Source organism: Hyaena hyaena, unplaced genomic scaffold, assembly GCF_003009895.1.
Source record: "Hyaena hyaena isolate Hyena2069 unplaced genomic scaffold, ASM300989v1 scaffold_111, whole genome shotgun sequence".
Taxonomy (NCBI): Eukaryota; Metazoa; Chordata; class Mammalia; order Carnivora; family Hyaenidae; genus Hyaena; species Hyaena hyaena.
The window spans coordinates 1,275,440-1,287,056 of record NW_024080743.1 but is presented as its reverse complement, the minus strand read 5'-3'; positions in this window follow the sequence as shown (position 1 = coordinate 1,287,056).

Genomic DNA, 11,617 nt, shown 5'->3' with positions numbered 1-11,617 from the left:
CGGCATCAGCTATTGGGCGCTTGCGCGATAGGGTTGGGTTTTTTCCCCCGTAGGCGGTGGTTGGTTAGAAGAGCGGTTACAGAAGTAAAGCCCGGGAATGGTTCTTTGCTAAAAGATAGTGAACCGTCAGGTTAAGGATCCAGCGCAATTTTCGGGAAAGATAACTCAGAGACATAAAAGTCTCAGGTTCCAGGAGTACTGACACATCTTGACATACTGTGGCCACACAAGACAGTGGACACTATGATTAAAAGATGGTCACTTTCCTGACCCCTTGCTTTTCACTTCCTTTTGTTGAGTGCCCTACTTCGTTAAAACAAACAAAAGTTGCAGTTGCTGGTTGTTTATGACTTTATTCGCAGAAATGAGCCCAGCGACATTCAAACATTCAGTCAGTGTATTTATTGACCCCGTGGCTGAGGCAGGTTACTAGAGGCTGGGGTTACGCTGGTGAACACAGAAAACCACCATCTCTTTGTGAGGTAAAATTCCAATAAGGAGGAACAAATTCCAGTGAGGAACAAATAAAGAACAACATTCTTTCAGGTATTCATTTGTGCTCTGAAAGAAAGTAGAAGGAGGGTTTAGTGACTAGGAAGGAGGCACCATGATGGGAGCCAATAGGGGAAGAGACTGCCAGGCAAAGGATAGAGCAAGTGCAAAGGTAGGAATGAACTTGGCGTCTTGGTGGGGTGTGTGTGAGTGTAAATTCACAGAACACCAACATCAAACAAAGTCACTCTGACCATGATGAATCAAGACAAAAATAAAAAACTATTTTTGTAATTATATCTGTAATCATATCTGAACATAGGCAAAACATAAACATTGTCTGGGCCACAAAAATGGGCAAACGTTTTCCTATCCTGGATAATATGTGTGACTTGCTGCTTGTTTCCCTATTACAGTTATAGCCTTAGCCCAGAAGATAATACTGTCTTTATTAAAATACCCAGTTATAAAATTACTCCTGCCTCCCTACAGCTTCCAATCCAGAACAAAGTTCCTCTTCCTTGAACCCTTCCTGAAATTACCAAACAAGTCCAAACTTTTAACACTCTTACTGAGATACCCATGGTTCTACACGGTGTGTATTCTCACTGAAACAATAAACCCAACTTGTTCAACTACAGTTTTATTCCTAGTGGTCTTTGGTTGGTAGGCATTGACAATAATCAAGTCTGAGACGCCTATCAGGTACCCAAGTGATAATGTCAAGTAAACAGATGGATATATTGGTCTGGAATGGAGTCTTGGTTGGTGACATAAAACTGGCAGTTATGAGTTTATACATGAACCTTAAAACCTTGGGACTACATGAGATTATCTAATTGCAGGTTGCAGCTAGAGAACTGGTCTTTGAAAATCTCCAACATTTCAAAGTTAGGCAGAGAAGGAAGAAGGAAAAGCCAGGAAGAGACAGAGAAAGAGCAACCTATGAGGTAAGAAGGTGATGTCATAGAAGTCAAGAGAAGGAAGTTTTACAATTGAAAGAAAGTGGTCAACTACGGCAAATACTGCACAGAGGTGAAGTATTGAGGACACAGAAATGACCAGTGGATTTGGCAACATGGCAATCATTAGAGTCCCTGGCAAGAGTCATTTCAGGGTGTAGTGAGGCATAATGACAGAGTGTGTTGAAGAGCAAAAGATGAACAATCAAAGATAAGTCTTAAGGTTTTGTTTCTTTGGTTGGTTTCTTGGGATTTTTTTTTTTTTTTTTGGTGGGGAAGGGAGTGAAGATTAGAGAAATAGGATGGTGGTTGGTTGGTTAAGTAGAGCAAAGGAAGTTTTTTGTTACTGTTGTGTTGGCAGTTAAATGCTTATATTATGGTGGGAATGATGTAGTGCAGAAAGAAATTGTTGATGTTGGAGAAAAGGGGAATACCTACAGGAATGAAATTATAGGGGAGAATGCAGGAATGGATCCAAAGCATAAATGGGCCTTTGAAAACAACCCAGATTCCCATCATTTTAACATGAGAGAAAAACATCAAATGAATTCAGATGCAGATGGTTTGTGTGTGGGTGGGAGGATAAAGCAGTTCCTACCAGATCACATATATTTTCTTTTCTTTTCTTTTCTTTTAATGTTTTATTTATTTCTAGGAGAGAGAGAGAGAGAGCATGAGCAGGGGAGGGTCAGAGAGAGAGGGAGTCACAGACTCTGAAACAGGCTCCAGGCTCTGAGCTGGCAGTCAGCACAGACCCCGACGCGGGGCTCGAACCCACGAACCGAGAGATCATGACCTAAGCGAAAGTCAGATGCTTAACCGACTAAGCCACCCAGGCGCCCCTATGTTTTCTTAATAAAATGAGATGAGATCTTCAGCTGAGAATGAGGCAAGAAGGAGTATGAGTTTGGAGGAGTGAGAAGACTAGAAGGATATTCTGAGAGTAAGAAGGTGAACTGTGGACAGATTGTGATATTGCCAGCACAGTTGAGTTCTTGAGTGACTCCAGGGGCACCTGGGTAGCTCAGTAGTTGGACACTCGGTGTCCAACTCTTGGTTTCAGCTCAGGACATGATCTGACAGTTTGTGGGTTTGAGTCCTGTGTCTTGCTTCGTGCTGACAGTATCCAGGAGCCTGCCTGGGGTTCTCTCTCTAATCTGCTCTCCCTCTCTCTCTCAAAATAAATAAACTTTAAAAATATATAGAGTCCAGATAGCATATTGGTATGATTTTCTCAATTAACTTTCAGTCAAGAGAATGCAGACATGGGGCGCATGGGTGGCTCAGTTGGTTAAGCGTCTGACTTTGGCTCAGGTCATGTTCTCACAGTTTGTGGGTTCGAGCTCTGCATCGGGCTCTGTGTTGACAGCTAGCTCAGAGCTTGGAGCCTGCTTCAGATTCTGTGTCTCCCTCTCTCTGGCCCTCCCCTGCTCACACTGTCTTTCTCTCAGAAATAAATAAAACATTAAAAAAAGAGAGAGAGAATGTGGACATGGAAAAGAATGGTTGGATTTAACTAAGGCTAAATATCACAGGGGCAAGTGAGGGTGTTTTTAAGGAAGTGATTGGAATAATGCACCATGGAATCTTTGGGAGGCAAGAAGGAAAGGTTATATAGGGAGGTGATAGATACTGGTATATAGATTGACCGATACATAGACAAAATACAAAGTGCTGGGAACTATGGACTGGAACTTTCTCTGTAATCTAAGAATTAATATAATTGAAGTATATGGTTGAGTTAGAAGGATAGTAGACACAGCATGGGGTGGTAAAAATTAAGATCTCAGAGATAAGAACATTTGAGAGAGCAGTTAACTTTACAGTGGGAAAAAAGATCTGTTTTGGTGTGAAAAGGTTGTATTATCCTGAGTCCAAAACCCATGCTCAGGCCAGGGAGGTATCAGTTATTTTGCTTAATCCATTTTCTCCCCAGGCAGTAAGTAATACCCCTCCTCTGGGTTACATTCGTATTTTATGCATGCTCCCACTTTAGGACATGGGTATGGGAAAGAAATGAAGAATCTGGGCCCCATCACAGACCTACTGAATCAGAATCTTCAGTATAATAGGGTCTCCAGGTTATTTGTATGATCTCTAGAGCCCCAGGAGCACTGTTCTAGAACACTGAGTCTCAGCCTTGCCTGCACATTAGAATCATCTGAGAAACTGTTAAAAATTCTGAAGCCCAAACTATACCTCACATCAATTATATCAGAAGTTCTGGGGGTGGAATTCAAACATCAAATTCCTATTTTATTCTACTTTATTTTATTTTACTCTATACTTTACTATTTTATTTTCTTTTATTCTATTCTATTTTATTTTGTTTTATATTTTTTAGAGAGAGAGCATATGAGGAGGGGAGAATCTTTAGCAGGTTCCACACTCACTGAGGAGCTTGACACTTAGCTCAATACTATGACCCTGGGATCATGTCCTGATCCTAAATCAAGACTTGGACATTCGACTAACTGAGCCATCCAGGTGCCCCCCAAACATCAGATTCTTTTAAAGCTCCCCCATTTGACTACAATGTACAACAGAGCGAAAACCACTAAGTTTGATTCGGTCACATTAATCTATAAAGCCTGTTATCATAATCCTTGCCGAAGTTATTTCCCCACAATCATATACTTGTATAATCTTTAACTTCTCCTTTGTATCTTTTATACTAAGTGTGCAGTAACTACTTATTTCAATGACTGTATCTTGTGTCTCAAATTATTTATAAACTTTATACTAGCTTTGTAGCCTGCATGAGTTACTCAGTATCTCTGACACTCAGTCTCTATTTCAAAAATGTAAAATGGACACAGTTCTTGCTTGGTTTGGCTTGACGGATTGAGTTAGATAAAGTGAGATAAAACATGTAAAGTGCTTAGCCTAGTAGGCCTGACTGTGTTAGCTCATTTAATTTACAGTAGGTATTTTTCCTCTTTCCCTATGTCCTATCACTAGTGCTGTCCACATAGTAGATTCAATAAATGGCTATGGAATTAATGAATAATTAGAGTTTAGGTTTTAAATGGTTGCATTTGTATCTCCAGGAGCAAACTGAAGATGGATTGGTTTAATGTTTATTAAATTTTGATTATAAAATTCAGTTTAATAATACAAATTGACATAGGCTTGACATTTAATTATTAAATAAAAATTTAATAATTATTGACTTGTGGGTTGAATTAATAGTTGTTACATAGGGATGTTGATAACTATGTAACACAGAGACCGGTGCCTTCATTATTTTTCCTTAACTGCATGTTTATTTGGCTTCCACAGGTGCACGCACATGTGTGTGTGTATGTGTGTGTGTTGCCTTTTTCTTTTGTTCGCACCTATGCATCTTCCAAAATTAGTGAAGGTTCTATTTCTCCAGACATCCCAGCTCAGGATTGGACCCTTTCCTCATGGTTAACTCCTTATGGACCATCTATGAATAAACTCATCACATGCTGTTTTGTTTTCTAATTAATTGTTTGAACAGTTTAGTTCCTTATTAAATATACTTTCATGTTCTCTGAGGCACACTGCTCTTCTGTGCATTTCATGTTCCAATTTGACTGCAGTCTTGTGAAGGACCTTGTCTTCTAAGGATTCCTTTAATTTTTCATAGCACTTAATTCCATGTTAGCCACAGAGTAGTTGTTTTACTAATGCTTTTGGCAGTCATCATCAACATGTATTGAGTTTTTAAAGTTTTTGTTTTTTAATTTTTTTCTACAATAATTATTCCTAAATTTTATTTATTTTTTAAATATAATTTATTGTCAAATTGGCTAACATACAGTGTGTAAAGTGTGCTCTTGGTTTTTGGGGTAGATTCCCGTGGTTCATCGCTTACATACAACACCCAGTCCTCATCCCAACAAGTGCCCTCCTCAATGCTCATCACCCATTTTCCCCTCCTCCACCCCCCCCCATTAAGTCTTTACTTTAATTCCGGTTAATTAGTTAATATACAGTTTTATATTTGTTTCAAGTGTACAGTATATGTACTGAGTTTTTTGATCCTATCTAGATGAAGTCATATTCCAAGGAAGAAGTTTGCTAATCTAGTAGGTTGTCTTCTCTTTCCTCCACTTCCACAGGAGACAGTTAAGGATCTAGGAGGTAGTCTTGTTTCAAAGGCATGAGAAAGCTCTGCAATGATTTTAGGCAATTGATATCAGAACAGGGCTTATTATTACATAGCTCCTTCTATGGTTCTAAACTGGGTCAGAGAAAAGACAATGACTATGTAAAATAACTTTTGAATTCTTCATCTTCTAAAGTAAGAGATAGGGAATGGGAAAGGGGAGTAAGAAAGAGAAAGTGAAAGTAGAAAAGGGAGTTAACATATGAAAATATAGATCACTGTGTTGGCTTTAATCTTATTATTGTAGATGTTCTGTATGGAAGGGGTAAAGTAAATAGGTGAGGGAATGGGATATGACCTTCAGAAGATTATGACCAGGTTGGTAGGTCCAGTCCACTGGAAGGGAAGGTGTAAATCTTGAGAAATGACTCAGCAGTTATAGGAAGACTGCTTCCTAGGCCTGGCAAGATGCTCAGCCCTGTTGACAGGAGCAGGGAAGAACCAGGTGGGCTAGACAGTGGTTACCTCATCACTAACAGGTGGTTTCCCCAGTGCCTTGGTGCTGCATGAGACGCCTCCCCCACCCCGGAATCTTTACATAATTTCCTAGCAGGGTTAGAGGGGATGCAGAGAATGAATTTCCTGTCATCTCAGCAGAATGATGTCTTGGAGATAAATGAAATTGGAATCAGATATATAAATGCAGCAGTTTTTTGAACAGTTGAGTTGGAACTTGAACCTGATTGATAAATTCACACAACAGTAGGTGAGTCAGGATTTATGATTCTCCTCTTTATTTCCCAAAGCCTGTGCATTTTCCATTAGAGGAATGAGCAAGTTAGAGGGACAATTAGCTATTATCTACCTGGCCTGGGGCCTGGGGTACCATATGACCCCGCCTCCCCCTATGTTTATCCAATTGTGTTAGAAATCTGTCCCATCAGCACACCTCCTCTCACCCTCTACCCTTTAACACAGCTCCCTCTCAAAACCTTTTACTCCTGATGCTAAGTAGAGCAGAAATTGTTATTTGACAAATGAGGAATCATTTAGGATTGCCCTCCAAAGTGACTAAGAGTGAATTCTATAGCGTCTGAGTCACACAGTCTGGATAAAGGAATAAACTTTATTGGGAAAAGTAATTAGCTAATGGTGAGCAAGAGAAGTCATGAACCTCTTGTTGCCAGTGAGATTGTGGGTCTGTGCTGTGGCAAAGATTGTCCTACCCTCCTACTGTTCTCCTTTCTTTATAGGGAACTCACAGGGACAATCTGATTAGTGGGACTGAAACTACTTAAGCATCAGGCAGTCTGTGTTTAGATGCCAGGTGATTATACACAATTTATCTGGGAAAAGCAGGTACCCAGTAGGTGGAGATCTTGGGCCTGAGCAATTTGAGTCTGGTGCAGTCTCTCATTCAAGGAAAAGCAGGGGGTTCCTCTCAGTTGTATAGTCAACTCTGAATAAGTTCTCAGCATAACTTTCAAATAATTCTGTTCATCTTTCTCTCCATGGAGCAACTACTAATAGGAAAAGTTATTGGAAGTCTTATCCCATCCCCACTTTTTTTTTTTTAACCTCCATTATTAAGCTGAGGTATTCTCTCAGGAAATCCTCAAAGATAGATAACCTAGGTTAAAAGATAAAGCAAATACGTAACTTTTGGATATGAACAGAAATTTTCTCTTAGGGCAATCAATAGCTATAGATTCAATGTTTCTGTGCCTCCTCCATTCACATGTTGATTTTGACACTTAGTCCCTACTATGATGGGTGTAAAGAGGTGGTACCTTTGGGAGGTAATTATGTCCTAAGAGCAGACTACTGCAGTTGGAATTAGTGTCCTTATAAAGATACCCCAAAGAGCTCCCTGGTCCCTTCCACCAGATGAGGACATTACAGAATGGCTATCTGTGAACTTGATCTGTATGTTCTCATCTGTATGGGAGATCTTGATCTTGGACTTGCCAGCCTCCAGAAATGTGAGAAATATTTGTTTGTTGTTTAAGCCACCCAACCTGCAGTATTTTATTATACCAGCCTGAATGGACCAAGACAAAAATAAGTAAACAAAATAAACACCCACATTATAAAATAAAATTCTACACATTTATTGTAAAATATACATGGAACACAGCATTTGATGGGAAGAAACTATTTCAAAAATAAAAGTATAAATTATTTTATGTATGTATGTATATTTATTTATTTATATGTAGAGAGAATGCATGGGAGAGTGCAAGAGAGAGGGGAAGAGGGAGAGAGAGTCTTAAGCAGACTCCACGCTCAGCACAGAGCCCAACATGGAGCTCAATCCCATGACCCTTGGATCATGACCTGAGCAGAAATCAAGAGTTGGACACTCAAATGACTGAGCCACCCAGGTGCCCCAAAAGTATAAATTATTTAAAAGTTAAGGAGATATGGTTCAATTCTGAAACTGTAGTTGAAGAACAAGGATTTTTGAAATATATAAATGAATAAACAGAAGTTCAGTTTCTCAACTAGAAATGCAGGAGGTAAAAATAACTGCCTTCCAGGAATGTTACACAGATTAAATAAGAAACCATTTAAAGTTTCTGGTAGAGCTCATAGATTTTAATTAATCATACATTGATTAATCATACATTACATTAAAATGCAATCATACAGGGGCACCTGGGTGGCTTAGTAAGTTAAGCAGCCAACTTCAGCTCAGGTCATGATCTTGCAGTCTGTGAGTTCGAGCCCCACATCGGGCTCCATGCTGCCAGCTCAGAAGCTAGAGCCTGCTTCCAATTCTGTGTCTCCCTCTCTCTGCCTCTCCCCTGTTTGCTCTCTGTCTCTCTTTCTCAAAATTAATAAACATTAAAAATTTTTTAATGTAATCAGGGGCGGGTACCTGGGTGGCTCAGTCAGTTGAGCATCTGACTTTGACTCAGGTCATGATCTCACGGTTCGTGGGTTCAAGCTCCGCATTGGGCTCTGTGCTGACAGCTAGCTCAGAGCCTGGAGCCTGTTTCAGATTATGTGTCTCCCTCTCTCCCTGACCCTCCCTTGTTCATGCTGACTCTTTCTCAAAAATAAATAAAACATTAAGAAAATTTAAAAAATAATGTGATCATACATTTTAATTACTTCATTCATTCATTCAGTCAACAAACACTGTCTTATATTTGTGCCTAGCAATAGAATAGATCCTGTCATATGGAGATAACTAAAAAGAGGACTCCTCTCTCAAGTGGCTTGAAGTCTATCTAAGGGTTGAAGGAGATAGTTGTCATATTCATCCTTCATGATATGACTTTAAGCACCTCTTTCTCCAGGAAACCTCACCAAGTGTAGAGGTTAGGTCTCTAGGTGTATGCTTCCATAGCATCCTGTACTCTTTCTTTCATTACATTTTGTTATAATTACTTGTTAATGTAAATCTTTGTCATTAGACTTGTTATCTCTTAATGATGGTGGCAAGGCCTGTCTGGAACGTGCATTCTGAACCTGGACTTCTAGAGTGACCACAGGCAACTTAACCTCTAGGGGATTCAGTTGCTTCATTTATACAATGGTGATAGTATCTACTTCACAAGGTTGTGCTTAGGTAAATAAATTAAAAATGTGTATTGTTTAGAACACTGCCTAGCACATGGTGAACTCTGTGGGCATTTGCTAGGAGAATAACAGTGGTGATGAGATTTCCTAGCACAGTATTTGACATATATTAAGTAGATCAGGAAATATTTGACAAATGTTACTGATTCTTGTCCAATGAATGAATGAGTAAAATGGAATAAGTGCATAGAAGAGGGAGTTATTAACTCAGAATCAGAACTTTTTCTCAGGAAATTGAGGTCCAAGCTGAGTTTTGAAAAATTAATATGAGTTTACCACTAGGTGAATAGGGGAAGAAAGAGGCATTCTCTTAGCCATTGAAAGAGAATCGAAACAGACATATGTGTTCATGGACCTATAAGTTGTTTAGTATTATTTGAGCACAAACAGAAAATGATTGGAGGGAGATGAGCTAGAGAGTAGACCCAGACATCATTATGAGCAATCTTGTATGCTAGTCTCAAAACGGGCAACAGCAGGCTAATAAAGATGTTAAATCAGGGTAAGAGAAATATAAACTTGAGTTGTATTAACATCACTTTGAGGAGAGTGCAGAAAATAAACTACAGGAGAAAGAGGTTACAAGCTGCATGACCTATTCAATAAATGTTTAGAGTCAGCAAGAGCAAGAACTTGAAATAGATGCCCTGAAATGGTCTCTTTTTGGAAAAGCTTCAATTTTTTGAGTTTGCTTCTTCATGAGGCTTTATGCTGCCTACAAGTCATTTCTATATTGTGTTTATATCTCCTTGAGGGGCGTTGAAAGGAGACCAAGACTTTAGTTTGTTTATGAGTTAAAAGGTGTACAAGAAGGCAAAAGTAGCAACCATGTTCTCATTATTGCTGACTTGACCTCAAGGATTGCCAATGTGGTTTCCTTTGCAAGAGAAAACAGTTGAAGCTATATTAACTAGGTCAGTGATTCTTATCAGTGGATATAGGAACAAATTAGCCATGAAATATATTTCCCTTATTTTTATGTAGCCATTTTTACAGGAGGTAGATTAGTGAGCAGTGGGTCCACTTGGAAGTAGGTAGGGGTTAGGGAGGGGACAACCTGAGCCCTGGACATAGAAGGTGCTTCCTGTGTGTGTCCTGCTTTATCTGAGTCATGGATTGAACCTTGATTCTGCCTTTTGGGTTTCCTCCTGAAGAAGAGAGTTAGTATCAGTGAAAGTCATTGGTCCAAGAAGTAACTAACATGGCACTTGCCTCCAGACATATCTCTCTTTTGAGAAAACACCCCAAACAGGAGAATATGCTACTCTAGAGTCAAGGTGAAAGCATGAACATTCAAGATTGATATGCCCTGTAAAAAAGGTGTGGGGTCACGTCAATCTAGCAGCTGGTGACACTGCTTTCTTTATGGCCTGCTTCTCCTCTAATAAATAGGCCTCCTTATTTTAAGAACTTGTTGGATGGTTGAGAGAGAATTGGGATAAATGAATGATTCCAACTGTGGCCCCTTTACTCTGGGTTTGGCTATAGTAGAGGTAGGTAGATAATATTTAGGCCTAGTCCTCCGTTAAAATAGTTTGGGGAAATGAGAATTCCCTGGCATTGAGGGACATAATTATAGTGACCAAACTCTAGGACTTTCCTCCCATTCAGGCATCCTGAACAGAAATTAGGAAAGCTCAATAGCAGTGCTTTTGGGAAAATCTCCAAGAATTTCCTCTCAATCCTATTTGATGTATGCTTGAATTATTTGTATAATGAGAGAAAGAGAAGAAGAAACATTTAATGAGCACTGTCATAGGCACTGAGTTGGGCACTGAATTAAGGCCTTTTATGTGATATCTTATTAATTCTTTAATTATTAAACCTATTTTATTGACCAGGAAAATGAGCTTTAGGAAAGGCTGAGTAAACTGCTGACAACAACAAGCCAGTAAGTGGCAGAGCTGGAACATGAATCTAGGACTCTTTGGTTACAAAGGTCTTGATTTATATTAGACATCAACTATATTTTTATTTTTTATAAGTTTTTTTTAAAATTGAGTTTATTATTTTTCTTTCTTTCTTTCTTTCTTTCTTTCTTTCTTTCTTTCTTTCTTTCTTTCTTTCTTGAAAGAGAGAAGACATGAGTGAGCAAGAGGCAGAGGCAGAGGAAGAGAGAGAAGATCCCATACAGGCTCCACACTGTCAGCATGGAGCCCAAAGTGGGGCTCAAGCTCACCCCAAGTGGGGCTCGAACTCATGAACCATGAGATCATGGCTTGAACTGAATTTGGATGCTTAACTGACTGCCACTCAGGCGCCCCTAGATATCAATAATATATTTTAAAATTTTGTATTGTGGTAAAATACACAGAACCTTAACCATTTTAACCATTTTTAAGTGTACAGTTCAGTGGTATTAAGTAAATTCCTGTTGTCATGCAGCAACATCATTGTCCATCTTCAGAACTCTAAAATCCTATAAAACTAAAACTACACCCAATAGACAATAACTCCCCATCCTCCCTTGCCCCAACTCCAGGAAAACATCATTCTA